The 20,325-nt window shown below is 32.7% G+C and overlaps 1 protein-coding gene across 6 annotated transcripts in view; it reads right to left on the bottom strand.

The window, feature by feature from the left end:
- The window catches only part of LOC140445278 (octopamine receptor beta-2R-like), a 1,072,317-nt gene that overhangs the window by 568,757 nt on the left and 483,235 nt on the right, over positions 1-20,325 (bottom strand). For all 6 annotated transcript variants that reach the window (XM_072537203.1, XM_072537205.1, XM_072537202.1 and 3 more), the window contains one exon: positions 15,765-16,058. The gene's annotated coding sequence lies outside the window, so the exon portion shown is untranslated. The remainder of the gene's footprint in view (positions 1-15,764; positions 16,059-20,325) is intronic.

Genomic DNA, 20,325 nt, shown 5'->3' with positions numbered 1-20,325 from the left:
GAGCGGTATAGTTACAGCAAGTCTGGCAAATATTAAACAAAATTAGTCATTTAATATTACACGCCGTAAGTGGTAAAATGTAGCTAAACACGTGTAAAGTCGGTTCGCTATATTTACGCGGATTTCGGATTAAAAATTTTATTGTAAGTACCCAGTTTTAATTACCTGCTCTTTGGGGAAATATCAACTGGTCAAATGAAATGAAAAATAATCCATAACTTTTTTTAATTAAATAATAATGGAAAATCTTTTATATAATTGACAGTATAATAAGGAGAATTACTTCATTAATGGAGTCTAATGTGGCTAATATAAACCTAATAATAATTTTATATTACACTTCACACAGAAAATATGGTCTATGTATATTTGTTCCATGGAGAGAATTTCTAATGAAAAATAAAAAAATTAAACTTGCCAACAAAAATGAAAATCAGTCATTATCATCAAAAATATCATAATCGTCATCATCATCACTGTCATCACCATTAATTGTTATTATGATTGGACTTATTTCGTTTATTTTATTTTCACGAGTCCACCAATCTTCTATTAGTTTCTCGCACTTGAATATACAGTTGCACCACACTTCTGGAGTTACAATTGAAAGTGCCTTTCGCCAAGTTTCCCGAACTGCGTCGTCGCTATAACCGTTAGGCCCAATATGGTTGTCATAATATTGTTTTGCTATTCCCCATATATATTCGATGGGATTAAACTGGCAATGATACGGTGGCAGACGTAAAACTTGATGACCGTAACTTTCAATAATCTGATCCACAACAAAGGTTTTTGGTTTTGCGTGGATATTTGCCAAGCGTAATAATTCTGATTTTAAAATATGTTGTGTAAATGGTATATGTTCCTTTGTCAACCATTCTTTAATTTTATTAACAGTCCAAGAATTCGTTGGACTTTTGTTTAATATTTCAGAATGGTAAGGTGCATTGTCTAAAATAATTACGCTGGGCTCACTTAAACCTGGGAGAAGTTTTTCATGTAACCATTTTACAAACATTTCTGTGTTCATATTATCGTGATAGTCACTTGATTTTGATTTAGATTAAAATATTAAATCAGCACCTTCTATAAAACCCGATTTCCCTCCTGCATGTAAAATTATGTGTCGCTTCCCTTCTCCATCAGTATGTTTGATAGACTTTACGTTATCATCTTGTCATATTCTCTTGGTTGCACTTCTAGAAAATATCCACGTTTCGTCTAAATATATAAAATTTGCCCTTCCTTCTTTTAATTTAGAATATTTTCTTAGAAAGTTAATTCTTTTATGCACTACAGAACTTCTTTCACAAAGGGCTCTTCTGTTATCCTCCTTTTGAAATTTAAAACCCAAATTATGTATCACTTGCCATAGACTTGTTCTGCCAATTTCGTCAAATTTTCTATCTTTTAATTCCGAGAGAATTGTATTTAAGGTCACATGTTCCTTGTTGGCTCGAATTCGATAAATGGTATCACGAATTTCAAATTTTTTTCCATCTGGAATATCTTTCGTTTTCAATAATAGGTGAGTTTTTCGGTGATCTTCTTTCGGCCGTTCATTATTGCGATTTTGTAATACTCCTCTTAGTTTGGTTTCACAAATTCCTAGACCATCACATACGCGTTGTTGAACAGATATTACCGATTTTAAAGGACCGCCATTTTCTTTTTCATCCGTAAAATACTTATGTACACTACAAATTAGACTATCTACATCTAACACACGTCTAGGCATTTTTAAATATTTCCACCAAACATACAATGTCAACACTGGCAAAGAATCAATTCAACTGCAATATTGTAACAAATTTATACCTACCCTAATGTTATTTTAATGTATTTTAAAATATGACCATTAATGCAGTTTTTATTTAATTTTCTGGGAAGTCGTTTACTGCAACTGGTTATCAATGAGTCATTAGCATGTTTAATTACATTAAGTTTATCTGACCACTTCTTGACGTATAATATTGTTTTATTTTCAAAATGGACCCAGACAGTAGAAAACCTAGACTTTCAGAAGTCAAGTCGACAACCCGTTTGCCAAACCAACCTAGTAACTCCAGATCAAATAGCTACGCACATAGTGTCAACCTCTAGAGCACCTCAAAATCGTTTACATAAAATTAAAGTTAAAAAAGACCTCAAAACCATAAAATCTAGTCTTGCACACTCAACAGAATATTCCAACCCATTTACGCATGAAGAAATATCGCAAGCCCTAAATAAAATGAAAACAGGAAAAGCGCCGGCTTTCAACGCCATTCACGCTGAGTTCCTCAAACATAGCGGCAGATTCACTAGGCAATGGCTCGCAGAATTCTTTTCTGACATCCTTCAAACGGGAAACGTCCCCCACCAACTCAAAAATACAAAAATCGTCGCCATTTTAAAACCAGGGAAAAGTAATAATATATCGAAAAACTACCGCCCCATCGCACTCTTAAGTATGGTGTACAAATTGTTCGAAAGACTGTTGTATAATAGAATCAGCAAAACCATATTCCAACACTTACCAGTGGAACAGGCAGGATTTCGGCCAATCCGCAGCTGCACAGAGCAGGTACTCGCCCTGACCAATTATGTGAAATCAAACTTTCAAAAGCAATTAAAAACAACCGCTGTCTTCATCGATCTATCTGCTGCTTACGACACTGTGTGGCGACAAGGGGCAATATATAAATTAATGCGAATAATCCCATGCAGAAAGACCACTGAGGTTATTAACGCCATGCTATCCAAAAGACGTTTTAAAGATATATTGGGAGACAAGACTAGTACCCAAAGAAAACTGAATAATGGACTTACACAAGGATCCGTGCTGGCTCTCATGCTTTTCAGCCTCTACATAGCAGACATGCCAGAAACCACATCAAAAAAGTTTGGATATGCAGACGACTGGACGCTTGCCGCAAGTCATAAAGAATTCGAGGTCACTGAACGCATTCTAACAAACGATTTAAATGCCCTAGGGAATTATTTCCGCAAATGGAGATTGCAACCCAATCCAACTACGACAGAAGTGTCCTGCTTCCATTTGAACAACAAGATGGCCAACTATCAACCTCAAATCCATTTTGAGGATAGACTCCTTAACTATAATAAACACCCAAAAATACTTGGGTGTTATACTTGACAGAACTCTAAACTTTAAAGAGCATCTTACTAAGACTGCTGCAAAACTCCGAACTCGTAACAACATTCCGCAAAAGCTCTGCGGCACTACATTGGGCTCCTCAGCACCCACACTTAGATCGACAGCATTAGGACTGGTATACAACGTAGCGGAATACTGTGCACCAGTATGGATAAACAGTCCACATACTCACCGTGTTGATGTCCAACTCAACCAAGCCATGCGAACTATATCGGGCACAATCAAGGCCACGCCCACTTACTGGTTACCAGCTTTAAGTCATATAGCCCCACCACCCATCCGCCGGGAACATGCCCTTGTCAGAGAATTTACAAAAATCAATACTGATCCTGAGCTCCGCTCCCATGTCGGAACTTCCGCCAGAAACATAAATAGGCTCCGTAATTGAACGGTGAAGAGAACAATGGGAGAATAACGCTGCACCAGCTAACTGGAACATGCCATGTATTACAAGCAAACCTGAGGGCTTCAACCAACCGAGACGAATTTGGACCACACTCAATAGAATAAGGACGAACTGTGGCAGATGTTCCGACTCACTTTTTAGATGGGGAAAAATACAATCACCAAATTGCGACTGCGGCGCCGAAAGGCAAACAGTAAAACACATGGTAGAGGAATGCCCGATTAGATCCTATAACGGCAACCCTTCGGATTTCCTGGCTGCTACAAAAGAGTCAATCGAATATATTTATAATCTAGATGTTTGTTTGTAGAATAATATTTTTGTATTTACTGTTGTTTGTAATTTATATATGTATATATATATATATATATATATATATATATATATATATATATATATATATATATATATATATATATGAACCTGTGATGTAGCCATACGCTAAATAAATAAAAAAATTTCAGAAGCATTTCTTTTAAATGTTTAGGGTTTTTTGAAGTGCAATTTTATTTTATGTAAAATTGATTATTTAGAAATCACAGAATGAACCATTTTTACGAGAAAAGGTTTGACTTTAAAGAAATATTTTTGATAGAACAAGCCCAATTTGATTTTAGCAGTCGTAAACCAAAACAATTTAAAAATAATATTTAAAATTAGAATAAGAACTTTTACTAACTAAAATCAAAATTACATTACCAAGGTTGTATCTTGCGTATTCAAGCAATAACAAATTATTTCTCAGCAATAAAGATGTTTCAAATTGTTTGCAAATTTAACATTTCCTGAAATTTAAAAATAATTTTCAATGAATTATATTTAGATACAGTCATAGTACAGAATTATTTTTGGTGGAATGTTGATATTTTGATCCCGTAATTTTCGTGCACCTGTTACAATAGTTCAGCACTATAATTCTATCATTCTCTAAATGTGTTTTACAAAATTCGTATACAGGGTAATTAAAAAATAAATATGAGGCCTGGAACTGTTACGGCTCGGGGAGCACTTACCCCGGAGAGCACATTTTAGGGGCGGCAAAATTTGAAAAGATATTTAAATTTTGCAAACACAATCATTTTTAACTTGATTTGATTCTATTGCTCAATTTATTAGCTTTATTGCACTTACACTTATCTTCTTCCTGTGCCATGTCCTTTTAGAACTTTTGTTACCGTCACAGCTATTTCACTTTCATTGACTGCCATCCTAAATAGCATGCTTGTATTAATACAATACCAATCTCTCTAGTTCTTCACCCATGAAGTCTTTTTTGGCTTGGACCGTGGTGGCTTGTTGTTTTTCTTTAATTAATATTTTGTAGCAATTTATATTTGGCTCCTGTCATTATATCTTCGAAGTACTCCCGCTTTCTCTTCTTGATGTTTTTTATAATTTCGATGATCTTGCTGAGACGTTTTAGTATGACACTGTGTACCAAAATATTATCTAATGAAAAACGACTTACTAATTGGAAGAGAGTTGGTCAAAAACTGCTTAAACATGAAAATGTATTTAACTTTACTTTTGTTTATGGAAATTTTAAGAATCTTTTTTAGGAAAGGAAGGTATTGATGCACAACTTAAAACCAGATCCATTAAGAAGAGTCCGATGAAGCCGATAGTTCGTCGCATTATAACGCTATTCTATTTTAAATATGAGCAACAGAATCCATTTTGAATAACATAAAAAGCCTGTGACTTCAGCAACTCATCCAGTGGAGAGTGGAGTCCCATTTCAGTGTTCATGAACATAGTAGAACTTATATCGCATTACAAGGTCCTTCTCCAATAATCTATTGAGCGGTATAATATAGATCAAATGTCGTTTTTCTCACAAAGCATACAAGATAAGTTCCTTGAAATTAATAATACAAGATATTTTGGATGGGAAATATTTTTCCTCTATTTTTTACTTAAAATCAGTACTATGCAATGAAAAATTGGAAAGAGAAATTAGAACCAGAGTTTTGAAATGCTACGTATTCTCTGCCCCATTACCATGGACACAATATACAAAAAAACAAGGAAACGTTAAGAAAAAGATGTAAAAAGAAAAAGAATCACTTAGCATTATAAAAAAAAGGAAAACTACTTTGGTCACATAATACGAACGAAAATTATGAATGTATGAGATCGGTTATTACAATTCACTGCGATAAAGCAGTAAAAAAATGCATAAATCACAGTTAGTTTTCTGTATTTCTGTTAAACAAAATATACTCATGGACAAAAATATCGAATATTTTGAAATTTTCTAATTTTTGTTTTTTCAAAATAAATTCTGGTCAATAAAGTCATTTATTGTAAAATAGAGTTTATTTTAATAATTTTTAATTAACAATTTTAAGTTTTTATGCAGAGAAAATTGTGGAAAAAATAAATGTTTAATATTAGGTAAATAAGGTTATTTTACTCTTAACTTAAATGATAATTTAAATTGCTTAAAAAAGTCGTTTTATCTAAAAAAAGTGCATGATCAGTAACGAGTATTTCCCCCTCTAGCTCTTATTACTGCTTGCATCTTTCTTAGCATGCTTGCAAGTAAATTTTGGACATATCCTTGGAAAATTGCATTCAGTTCATATCCCACATGTGCTCTATTGCATTTAAATCCGGGCTAGGCGGTGGCCAATCCAATCTTCGAATTTGGACCTCATCAAGAGATTTACTCACTATGGCAGCGGCATGTGGTCGGGCATTATCGTGCATTAACGTAAATCTTTTATATCCAATGTAACCAACATGTGACAAAACATGATCTTGCAGGATGTTTTAAAGAATCACCAGTCATCCGTCCAATCACTTCCACAAGTGCGGTACGTACATCCCACCTAATACCTTTCCAAAGAATTATGCCATCAACTCCAAAACTAACGGTCTGGGCGAGACTGCAGCTGGCGAATCGTTCTCCAACTCGCCTGTAAAAGTAGTTTTGACCATCTAGCTTCCATAATAGGATTCTGGTCTCATCAGTGAAAAGAACGTTTTTCCAGTTGTCGATATTCCACTAAATATGTGTTCTTGCAAATTCCAAACGACGAGCTTTATGATTTTGGAGAAGACGTGGAACTTTGGCAGGGCGTCTGGGCTTTAAGTTGGCTTTAAGTCTGAGGTGCATCGATGTCAATAAACGATTTCGTGTACAATTAAGAACCAAAAAACGGTCATCAATTGCGGTTGTGCACCTTGGGCGTCCTTGACCAGGTCTTCGTACAAAATTTCCTATTTCGCGGTACCTTTTTAGAGTATTCGAAACTATATATTCAGTTCTGCTGAGAAGTCGTGCGATACCTTTTTGTGCATATCCTTCCTAGTACAAAATTACAATTTATGCTACTTGGATTTCGTCGCAGTGTCGAATTGGTGGGATACTTGTTTTAAACTTAGTTAAATCAAAATAATATTTAATTAAACTTAATAAATTAAACTAAAAATAACCGAATTAGTATGATTTTTCCCTTACGTGAAGATGGATTTTTATGATAAAATGTACGAATGACGCTAACCACTGAATAAACGTCAAAATAAACATCAAAATATTTCAAACCAGTTGAGTACATCAGCCTACTATACGAGTATTATCAGCAATCTAAAATTATTTTGAAATAATGGTGACTACAAAAAAAAATTGGAAAATTCCAAAATATTCGATATTTTTGTCCATGAGTGTATAACAAAATCTATAATTGTATTAATGTTACATTTTTTATTTTCCTGTATGTCTAGAAATTTAATATATAATTTAAATATTGTAACGTTATAAATGTCACATTTTTGTTATTATTCTTTAAAAATATTTATTTTATTTTAATTTTTTTCGATTTTATTCATCAATTAACTTGTCTCTTTGATTTTACTATTTTTGTTCTAAAAATAGTTGGCGCTAAACTCTTCTATCAACTAAATATTTACTAATAAACATTCTTTCATAATCTAAATTCCAATTTTAATTTTCACTTAAGATTCTTTCGTCTGTCTTTTTAAGCTGGATTTCTATTGAAAACGCTAAACTCAAATTTACTTGCTTTTTTTGAAACCATGTATTGTGACTATCTCTAATAAGATTTAATTAATTTGTTTATTAATAATTAAAATTATTTTATCCCTGATTTGCAATGTACTATTTAATATTGTAATTATTTGTAATCATTATATGGCCAGGAAATATTTAACAAGTTATGATGGTGCTAACACAAGGTTTACTGTTTTAGTTTTTTGGCCTGATTTATATTTTCTAGTCCTCTTTGCTCGGAAGGAGCCTCCCCCAAAACCACATGGTCGATCATAGGGGCTAATATACAGCAGTAGGTTGTCGCTATTATGAAAATTCAACATATCCCTGAAGTATAATTTCAACCAAAAGCCGGAGCTAGAAACCGCACTAGCTGCATTCTGTGTCCATCTACTTAAAGACATAACATATTCAATGTACACCACTCTATTACATCCATTTGTTGTGTAACTCGAGAAAATCTATCTTAAAAAAAAGGACAACACAAGCCATATACAGTTAGTTTCATTTAATAATTGAAATTATAATAAGGGGTATATTGTACACAAAATAATTTGTTTGTATCATTCATGATATATAACGTAGTTCTGGAATTGTTTTAGAAATCTTATTGGGGTATGGAAAGACCTTTATCAGATAGAGAATACAGATCAGATACAAGTCGACAATTAGCATTGTTGCTGAAAGACACTAAAGATTTAGGCAACGATATAAATTTTACTCCAGCGGTGACGTGCGGTCCACAGTTCCGACCATAAAGTGGATTATATTTTACTGCGCCGAATTTCAACAAAGCCCTTCGCGCATGTAACCACATGTACTGAATAAAGACCTTTACTTTGTTGCCCAGTGATACTTTTATATAACGCTCCTTAGTGTTAGTAACCTAAGGTTGCCAGACCTAGGGAATTTTCCCTACACCTAGGGAATTTTTAGCCAGCTTAGGGAAAAAGGGATTTTTATTCAAATCTATGAAAAATCTAGGGAATTCTTAATATTTGTAAGACTATTTTTAAAAATCTGTTGAATTTAATAAACTTTGCACATATCTACTTGGAAATCGTAATTATTCGGGAATTCGAGGAATCACTGAATTCTATTCATGTAATTTTCCGTCGGTGACTAGAGTGGTGGTATTTCACGAACTGCGAATTACTTCGGGGATCCACCTGGGCTATGGTAAATATTGGCTATTGGCCTCGGTCAACTTTTGGTTTCTAGATTCTTTTTCTCTAACTTTCTCTGCTAATTCCATGTAACTGTATCGATTGTGCCTTTGTGTTTCGTCTGTACCTTTGTGTTTAAGTTATTCAACATATAGGATTTCTTTACAATAGGTAAGTACTTATTTATTTTTATTACTATAAGGTATGTTTTTATGTTTACCTATTTTGTTGATATATTTTATCTCATAAAATTAATATTTATGAAAGTTCTTCAGGGGCTTCTCAAATTATATTTTATAGATCAATGTTTCAATAAAAAAGGTCTTCACGCACAGAATATTTTAAATTTTCTTCAAAATCCTTCTACTATATTATACTTACATTTTTTAAACTTTGTGTTGCCCTTTTTATGGATTTAAATCTAGAAATGCAAACCGAAAGTATTAAACTACACATTCTATATAAACGAATTGAAACTGTTTTAAGAACACTTTTAGATTGCTACTTAAAAATGGATTATTTAGATAAAACTTTGATTGAAACTATAGAATACAAAAATTCTCATTATTTTTTAAAAATAGAAAATATTTATTTAGGTGTCTATGTAACAGGTGCTATACACAATAACGAGCATGGATTAAATGAGGCAGATTTACTTGATTTCAGAAAGAAGTGTTTAGATTTTTTGATAGAAGGTTGTTCGCAAATTTACAAAAGATTTGATAACACAAATAAAACTATGGCTACATTAAAACATATGTCACTCATTTCACCAGATGAAGTAATATCGAAAAAACATACTTCTTTGGGACCTTTAGTCTTCCATTTTCCCAACTTGACAATTGATAAATTAAATGACATAGATAGAGAATGGCGTACTTTAAGAAATCTTAATTTTTAAATGAATATAAAGATTTAAATGTGCAAGATTTTTGGGTAAAAATTGAAGGATTGAAAACTGGTGATCTCCTATGTTTCCGACCTTATATAACTTTGTTTTTTGCTTGTTTAGTCTGCCACATTCAAGTGCAAATGTTGAACGGATATTTTCCAAAATAAATCTTAACAAAACCAAAATGAGAAATAAATTATCAACTGAGAGTTTAAGCGGAATATTACATAGCTAAGTATTGTTTAAACCTGACAATTGCTACAAATTTAATATTCCCGATGAATTTAAAAAAAATGGATTCGTCAATATACTTATAAGAAAAGTCAGAAATGAACTAGAAATTTTGATTCTGATTTTCATTTTTTTTCATTTTCTTATTATGTGTATTTTACGAAATAAACATATTTTATCTAATTTGTTTGTTAACATAGTTTGGTATACGATGTTTCTACGATGTTTTTTGTTGAATAGTTTTTATTTTTAAATATTTTTGTTAATTAGGTTATAAGTACGTAATGTGTATTTTAATGTATTTAAAAAAAAATGTTGTAAGTGTTGTACCTGTATATTTATTTGTTGTTGATTAAATACATTACATTAATATAACTTTATTATTTGTATTTGTAAATAACACTCCTACCGAAATATTTTAAAAAGTAGGTATATACAAAAAAATATTGAAAATATGTAGGGAATGGACTACCCTAAATATAAATAGTTAATAGCAGTTTTGTTGTCATTATTGAAAAATTCAGTAATACTGGATATCTTCAACATATGTTTACTAGCCATTATAAACTCATTGACAATGAAAAAAGACAAAAGCATTAATTTATAATAATTATCAATGAATTAGTTAATTATTAATATTTTTCAACTTAGTAAATAAATGCAATGATTTATTGATTTATTTTAAAAAAACCCTGATAAAAATAACAACAAAATACCTTTAACCTTAAAATATGAACATTCATAGTAAATATATTAATACTTTGATATTTTTACCTCACAAATTCACGAACAACAAATAATACCAATCACACAGAATGAACCTTCAGAACCAAACGTTCATATCCAAAAGTATTTATTCTTCAAACGATTAAAAAAACCAATATTTTTAACTTCTTATGGGTCAAATACACACAAATTAGAAATGTTTGGAAAGGTTTTTAAAATGTCCGCCTATTCTGACGTCAGACTTAAGTAGTCCATTCTAGCACAGCATATTGTTCCTTATGTTATGCTGTGATCGTTTGATCTGTGATTCTAGGCTTAATATAGTTGTGAAGTTGTTAGGGAAATCTAGGGAAATTTTGGCAAAAATTCTAGGGAATTAAAAAAAAATCATCTGGCAACAGTAACCAAGTATTAGTGTCTCAGACTGTACGTCACCGAAATCGTATACAAAAAATTTGACTAACCACGTTTTGTTTATTAAAAAATTAAGATTTTTATTTTTTTCATGCATAGCTAATGTAATATTTGTTCATCAGTTTTCAAGTAACGGATTCATTATTCTCTATTAGAAATTAATCTCATTTATATACTTGTTTCACTTATCTCTAACATTATTACCTAGTCCTTAATAAAGTGTTCATGAATAAAGTATAATTTCTATTCAAACATAACGGCATTAGCTGTATGGACTGTATGTTATAATTGTAATACTCTTATGCTTAATTTGCTATATAGTTATATAAGTGATAATTTTAGCAATAGAATTATTATTTTTGCAAATTTCTTATTTGATGTATGATTATCATAACAAAAATTCCTACAATTATCGTTTCTATTACATAAAAATGAAATACGAAAGAAAACAAGCCTGGTTACAACAGCTTATGGAAGAAGTTTTGTCAGATGATGCATTTGACTTGGAATGAGATGACAACGGTGATGACCATGAGATAGACTGTTTAGGAAAAAGACACGACGCCCCGGAAAGCTAACAACAGTTGGACGAAAATGTTCCAGAAATTGACTAGGATATATCTATAAAACTAATCTAATTTATATAGTGTGAAAAATAATCCTGCAAAGGCAGTCAACATTGTTAAGAATAACATGGCTAACGTCTAAACGGTCTAAAAATATTGAAGTATCCCAAATAAAATGGAAAACGATAGAGGAGATTGAGAGGATAATCAAATTACAAAAGCATAACAAAGCCCCTGAATATAATTGAACACACACAGAATTATTTAAGCCGGGGGAAAAAATAACAAGAAGTATTGATGAGGTCATACAAGGGATAAAAGAAAATGCCAAAAGAGTGGAAGAAGAGTATCATTAGCATGATTCATAAAAAGGGCGACCAACTACTTTGTCAAAACTAAGGAAAAATCTCCTTGCTGTGTTGTGAATATAAAATAGTTAAGAGTATACTTGACTGTAGACTATAATTTCTCAAAGAGATCATTGGAAAAATATCAGGTATGATTTAAACAAGACAGATCAACCATCGACCAATTGTTATCGGTTATGCAAGTTTTAAGTAAAGTCTGGAATATTTTAGTTGACTTTAAACAATTATATAAGTTAATAAACAGGGCACATACAGTGTGGCGCACCGAAAACGAAACAGAGTCATTTACTGGCAGATTATTCCTTTTTTGAAAAAAGGCTCGGACCCGTCGATTTTGTTTTCGAGGGGGACACAAAATTGGCATAAAATCACTTTAACATTTGCAGCCCCTTAAGCGGGGGTCCCATGGTTTATTAATATTAAAAATAGCAATTGAAGTGTCCTTTGTGACAAAAAAAGTTGTTTCTTGAAGAAGGATAAGTAGAGAATGCCACGTACTTATTTTAAATAGGAAATAGTACATTAGTTTGCGATTGATTTGACCAATCTTTGTTGTTAAAATATCATTTATTGCTTTATACATAAATTAACCATGGTATATTCCACGGCAGAAAGGGTTGAAATTATTGAAATATTTTTCGGAAATAATCAGTGCGCTAATAGAACAGCACAAATTCTTAATGAGCGACATGAGAACAATAATGTGCACCGAAAATATGTTCTAGAACTTGTAGCTAAATTTCGGGAAACTGGATCAGTCGCCAATAAAAAACGTAATATTGAAAATCCTATAAGGAACGAAGCAACAGAAGTAGGGGTTTTAAGTTATTGTAGATCCTACATTAAGTACCCGCAAATTGCAAACTTCGTGTGGTGTTAGTCGACGTAGTATCCAAAGGATTCTAAAGGCCCATAATTTTCATCCGTATAAAATTCACCTTGTACAAGAACTTAATGAAGACGATTTTAATAAGCGATTAGAATTTTGTGAAGTTATGAGTGAACGAATTACAAACGATGAACAATTTTTATTTACCATTTGCTTTTCTGACGAATGTTCCTTTTTTTTAAATGGCGAAGTAAATCGTCATAATTGTCGATATTGGTCGGACTCTAACCCCAGAATTTACCATGAGGTACACACACAGCAGCCACAAAAATTAAATGTTTGGGCTGGCATTTTTGGCGATCATTTGGTTGATCCTTTTTTCTTACCTAGAAATTTGACTGGTGAAATGTATTTGGAATTACTGCAAAATGCCATAGATCCTGCGCTAACAGATATAATTGAAAATCAGAATGATGGTCGATACGTTGAGAATATGTTGATGTTCCAACAGGATGGTGCCCCACCACATTACGCATTAAGAGTTCGGCATTATTTAGATCAGACCTTTCCAGGTCAATGGATTGGTAGAAGAGGTGCCGTTGAATGGCCCCCAAGATCGCCAGATTTATCACCTTTGGATTTATTTTTGTGGGGTTACTTAAAAAGCAAAATCTATGCTACTCAGCCAACATCCTTAGAAGATTTACGACAAAGAATTGTGAATGAGTGCCATCAAATTACTCCTCAAATATTGCAAAATGTCCGGCAACGTTTTCAGCAAAATCTTTATTATTGCATGGAAAGTAATGGTGGTCATTTTCAACATTTACTCGGCTGACAGGTCAGTTCATTCTTTATTTTTTAACAACTTTGCTGCTATGTATTGATCTCCTCTTACGATGATGTATTTAAACTTTAAATCAATAAATCTCCAAAACTACTGAATTGAAGTACATGAATTTTACATCATTGTAAAGGGAGTTGAAAGACCTTTTAAATGATGGATCATTCGACCCCCCTTTCCATTTAAGATTTTAGGGATGGTGCCACCCCTAGGGTGCTTAGGGCGCTGCAAATGTTAATGTGATTTTATGCCAATTTTGTTTCCCCCTCGATAACAAAATCGACGGGTCCAAGCGTTTTTTTTAAAAAGGAATCATCTGCCAGTAAATGCATCTGTTTCGTTTTCGGTGCGCCACCCTGTATATACAAATAATAAGTGTTTTAAAATACAGTCCAAACTAGTTAGGCTCATCCGAATGACGATGAGGGTCACAGTGGTTTAGGTACAGATACAGCGTGAGATGACAGATTCATGTCAAATAACACAAGAATTTAAAACAGCATAATGGACTAGCACCATTACTGTTTAATTTAGCACTAAAATACGTAGCAAAATGTCGACATTGCCGTTTGTATAATTTACTCCATGGTACTCTAACCCGATAATGGTAGTGCAATTATCGGGTTGGGCCGACGCTAACGCAGCGCTGCTAATGCGACTTCATTAGCGCTTGTATAACAGTGCTTGTATAACAAAACTATATACAAGATGACGGTATAAAAGTCGGAGATGCCGTAATGGACAGAGTAGAGAAACTTGTGTATCTCGGCAGTAATATCAATGTCAGCTGGGATCAAGTCAGTTGGGATCAGCTGGGGTCAACTGTAGAAATTGAAAACCACATTGAATAAGCTCGAGCCACTTTTGTAAAACTGAGGAACATACTTTGCAGCCACGATTCTAATAATTATCATCGCGTTTGAATGACGTATTGCAAAATTTTTCTCTGCCAATGTATATGTAGAGTGAAAGTGTGAAACCTAAGTGAGGAGATGCTTAAACGCTTGAAAGCCTTTGAGATGTGATTATGTAAACGGCTACTACGAATAAGTTGGGTCGACAAAGTAAGCAATGAAGAGATTCTTAGACGCCTGAAATAAAGAAAATATGGGGAAATATAGTACAGAGTCGCAAGCTGGAATACTTCGGTCACATTATGAGACACTCTGAAAAATATGATTTTATATCTGATAATTCAGGGAAAGATTCACGGTCCTTGTAAAAAAAGAACATCATGGCTGAAAAATATAAAACAATCGTACGGAAAATCCATTATAAGTATTTAGAGATGTTTTCAACAAAGTAACGATAGCGAATATGGTACCCAACATGATATCCAACGATCAATGACGGTCATGGAGTCCGAAACAAAAAGATTAATAACATACGGGGCAGAATATATTAGGGGGATGTTTTAGTTTCTGAAAAGAGTACGAAAAAAAGGCTTGGGGAATACTATTAGGCAGAACTTGTCGATAAAGGGGATTGATAGTGGTATGATACAAGATAGAAACTTACGAAGAAATTTAGTTAGGAAAGCTTCCCCGTATATGTAAGAAAGGAAAAAGAATAGTGCAACGATAATCAATAGCAAAAGATATCAAAAGAGACGAAAAACATAAATAAATGTGTATTTAATAAAAAAAATGAACTAAGTGAACAATAAGCAGAATGGAGGACTTAGAAATGCTTAGGGCGACACAAATAAAATTCCAAACAAAAATTTTTTGGATGTCTACAGAAAAGAGAGAGTATCATCTATATTTATCTAAAAAAGAATCTTGTAAGTTTTTAATAAGACTTATGCAATTTCAATTGTTTTTGTGTTGATTTTCTGCAATTAAATGTATATTTTAAAAAAATTGTACATACTTTTGGAAAAAGCGTTGCAATTTATAAGAATATTTTTAACATCTTTGTTTGGTTATTTCTCAATAGATTATTGTATGGATAATATGATTAAAGTAAAATTTAAATTTAAATTACGAAAATATCAAACTTATTTTTAAAAAGCCCTTGAAATAAGTTTTAATTAGATTGGCGAATTTAAGAGAACTTTCCAGTGCCTAATTTACAAAAAGAGACGAAATTTATAACCTCTATTTACTTCGCAGCTACATTCCAAGCAAAAGTAATTTGAAACTTACGATAAACAACCGAAGGACGGGACCCTCTCCTGTCTACCTGCGTATAAATCCTGTGGAAGTTCTGGATTATTGCTTTTAAATGTATCACCACTAAATAACACAGCACACTTGGAATTACAACTGCACTGAACACATAGTAATAAATGACTGTCAACTGTTTTTCAGACGGTTAGATTAAATTTTGATATTTTCACTGAGTTGACCTGGATTTATTTTTATTTCTTGCTGTTTGTTTTTGATAAAGTCGGTTTGATCGCCAGTTTTTTGTGGAAATTATTTTGATGTCATTTCCTCCTGAAAATAAAAAACGGAAGCGTTAAAAATGTTAAAGAAGTGACTAAATAAATTTTTTATAAACATAAATTAAGTTTATATTTAATAAAATTATTTCATTCGGTTTTATCTCATAATTTATAAAACCGTTTTGAGGTAGCACCAATAAATTTCTCAAATATTTTATAAAAAGATTACGCAGATACGCAGATTGTTGCGAAGCTATTTTCTTGTGGCATCAATAGTTTATAATTTTTATTGGTAATAAGCCATAATTTTACTTTAACATGAGTTTATTTTTACAAGAATATAATAGACCGAATGAAATAGAACAAACTAGATCGGGGTCCCAAAATATATACAAAAATTATTATGAGGAAAATAACAATACCATACATAAAAAGATTATAGGAAAAACTTCAAGACAACAAACACATTGAGATCTATTTTACTTAAGCCTAGAATGGTGGACTATCGTAAATTTCACGACACTCCTCGGTTTTCGTCGCAGTTCGGGTGCAATCGCGTAACCTATGCCCATGGTAAAGACACAGTGTTTATTGTACCATGACCTATGCCCATACATTCTTTGGTAGCTGTTTCTTTAGTCTTGATTTAACAAGTGGTGGGTGTGTTTTATTACTACTGTAATTATAAATTACATTTTTTGAGGGCACGTCGTCGGTAGTCAAATTTACGAATGTCCACTTTGTACGTTAGTTTTTTTTCTCTCGAGTTTATTTGGACGCCAATCACGTTTTTGGTAAGTCAATATTCTATTTTATATTTGAAGTAAATATTATTTTATTTAATTGTAGCACTATAGTACTATAAAAAAAAACCTTTAACGGCAAATGAAATAAACGATGAAATACAGCCTATAATGAATGGTGAAGATGTAAGCAGGAACCTTTTGAAACTTGTGGAAGTGATTGGAAGTTATCAGATGCTTTGGAGTTTGAATTAGACAATTCAGTTGAAGAAGATGTAAATGAATATTTTTCAGTCATCCAGTGTAACCAGTTCAACTGTAAATTTATTGGATCCAGATATAAAAGCACCATTGGTGGAAAGCGAAAAATATATAGAAGAAGTAACTGGAACAACAGGTGAGAACGCCACTGTTTCTCAGTTTATTGTAAGTCCGGGAAAGACTCTAAAAGGTAAAAACGAGCATAAGTGGTCAAACAAAATATCTTCATTGTCAAGAAGAACAGCAGCCGAAAATATTATTCATTTTATAGCTGGTTCCAAAGGAAATGCCAAAAACTACACGAAAATTAAAGAATATTTCTTACATTTTGTTTCAGATGATATATAAAGTCGTACTCTGTTACACTGAAATACTGAAATCACAAGACAATCTAAAAAATATGGCCGTCGTGCTAATATTTCTAACATGAGTAAAAATGAGTTTAAACCTTTATTGGAAATTTTGATAATGTCTACAGCAAATAAAGACAGTCATCTATCCATAAAATATGTATATGTTTGATCGTAATTTATCAGGAAAATTTTATCAGGCCTGCCTGAGTGGTCAGTGTTTCAAAATATCTCATAAACTGTCTTAGGTTTAATAAAAAGGTAAACACGAAAAGACAGGCAGCAATATGACCCTTTTGTGAATATACGCGAAATACGGGATAATTTTATTACCATCTGCAGAGAATCATATATACACTTTCATCTAATGTAAATAAGAACTTGTTACTAATGCGATACATCCCCAGCCGTCATCAAAATTGGAAGTCAGAATTTCTGTACCTGGTCCTTCAAATATTAAAAAAAACTTTTACTAACACGAAAGAGCCCCAACCATCATCATAATCATAACAATCAGTAATTTCACCTTCAGACAATATTCCCTTCCCAAAAATTAATATAAAAAGGAATAATAAGGAGCGACTTTGAAGAACAAGAAGAAAAGAAGGAAGCCGAAAAAGAGAAGTGGAGGAAAGCATTACTGAAGAATCAAAAGATCAAATCTGAAATTGCTAAAGTTTGTGCTGCCAAAAGGAAAGTTTTCGACGAATCAACATCTAATGAATTATCAAGAATGACCTATTAAGAAAGTATTGATTCTTGTGACATTTATGTTTCCGATAACGATGAAGAGCAAGACATTGATGTTGTACCAAATATTTTACCTGGTGACTTTGTCGTAGCGAAGGTTTTTAGAATAAAATCTTACAGATTATTTGTCGCCAAAGTCTGCCAAGTAAATGATGATGGTTATGAAGGTATGTTTTTTAAGTGACTCCCCACAACATTTCGTTTTCGTAAGACAACGAAAGATGCCTATTTTCAAAAGGACGATATAGTTTTAAAGTTTTCAAAGCCAACAAAAATTAGTTCTTTCAGATTTTCAAATTCCGTAGGATTCTCTGACTACCTCGCAAAATACAGTTCTCTTTTAGATTAACGTTTTGTATTTTACGTTTGGTTTTTTTTTTATTAAAGATTGGTTGCTTTTAAACGCCTACCTCTCTTTTATTTGGGGTTTTATAAATTTTAGTTTTTGGGGCAAAAATACGCACTTGCGTACTACTGACCCATTTGTAGGGGCAAGAGTGCGCAAATGAAGATTTTTTAAGAACCCTTTTTTTATTTACTAGTAAACTAATAGAACTACTGTCGATATTTAAAATGGAAAAACAATATGTAAGCTCTCCAGTAATAACATTGGGAAAGGTCTAAACTATTATAGTTTCTGAAGATGACAGGAGATAACGAAACTGCGTGTTTTTGCCCTCAACTACCCTATTAGGAGAATAGCCCGAACAATTTTCAAGGGTTTAATTATAGTTTTTGTAGGTATAAGAGATATATGATATATAGATATAGATATAGATATATATGAAGATGGCTTCAATCCAAAGATCCTTAAGACAGAGAAATATACGCTAAATGGAATAGAGAAGTTAAAAAAGACGTGGATAAGGCGAAAAATATAAACTGGGAGGCTAAGTGTGAAGTGTGATGAACTGGACAGATTTATGGGTGGAACAAAAGTGGCGCAAGCTTGGAAAACATTAAAACAGTTTAGGAAAAATGAGAAAAATGAAGACAACATTTCTCTCATAAAGTTAAATGAATGGGAAGAATATTATACGAAACTGCTGAAAGAGGATAGAGCAGAGTACAGACGGGAAAAGATAAGGGAATTAATAGACAACAGAAACGAAAGACAGGAAATCCCTATAATAACATTATTTGAATTGACGGAAACCTTAAAAGAGGTTAAAAACGGAAAAGCCGCAGGGCCTGAAGACATTCCCATAGAGCTGGTTAAATATGGGCCGACTGCACTTTTAGAATTAATAGTAGACCTTTTCAATAAATGTATATGTGGAGACCAGGAAATTCCTAAAGATTGGAATAAATCTTATATAAGCTCCATATATAAGAGAGGGAATAAAAGAGACTGTTCCAATTATAGAGGTATTAGTGTGAGGAGCTCTGTGGGCCGGTTGTACGGCAGAATATTAAAGAAAAGGGTTGAAAGACAGATACAAGATATTGAAGAACAAAGCGGCTTTCGTACCGGGAGATCCTGCCTTGATAATATATTTATTATATTTATCCTACGACAAATAATTGAAAAGCGTGTCGAAAGAAGTAGAGAGACCCATTTGGTATCTATAGACCTTGAGAAAGCATATGATAGTGTCCCGTTAAAGCAAATGTTTGAGGTCCTCAAAAGGTCCGGATTGGATTCGACGTATATCCGAGCGATATATAAATTGTACGAAAATGCAGTTAGTTGTGTAAAAATTGGAACCAGAACCTCAAATGAATTTAAAGTCACTAAAGGCCTAAAGCAAGGATGCTGTTTGTCACCGACACTCTTTAAAATATACGTCCAAGAAGCATTGAGGAATTGGAGAAATAAATGTAGATTTATGGGCATCGAAGTGGGACAAGAAACTCTGTATACATTGTTGTTTGCAGATGATCAGGTGGTGGTTGCAACCGATGAGGAAGATATAAATTATATGAATCGATAATTATTTGAGTAATATGCTAAATGGGGGCTTACTGTAAACATAAGCAAAACAGAATATTTAAAAATTGGAGGAAATACCACAGATCTGAGGCTTGAAAACGCAGTCATAAAAGGCTGCAACCAGTATAAATATCTAGGAAGCATCATATCAGCAGATGGCAGAGTTAAGATAGATGTACAAAACCGAATAACCCAAGGGAAAAAATGCATCCGAATACTGAATTCATTACTGTGGTCTAATAAAATAAAGATGCATACCAAACTTCGCGTATACAGAGCAAT

Source organism: Diabrotica undecimpunctata, chromosome 7 (assembly GCF_040954645.1).
Source record: "Diabrotica undecimpunctata isolate CICGRU chromosome 7, icDiaUnde3, whole genome shotgun sequence".
Classification (NCBI taxonomy): domain Eukaryota; kingdom Metazoa; phylum Arthropoda; class Insecta; order Coleoptera; family Chrysomelidae; genus Diabrotica; species Diabrotica undecimpunctata.
The sequence above is the reverse complement of the archived record's forward strand: the minus strand, read 5'-3'. Positions and strand labels throughout refer to the sequence as shown.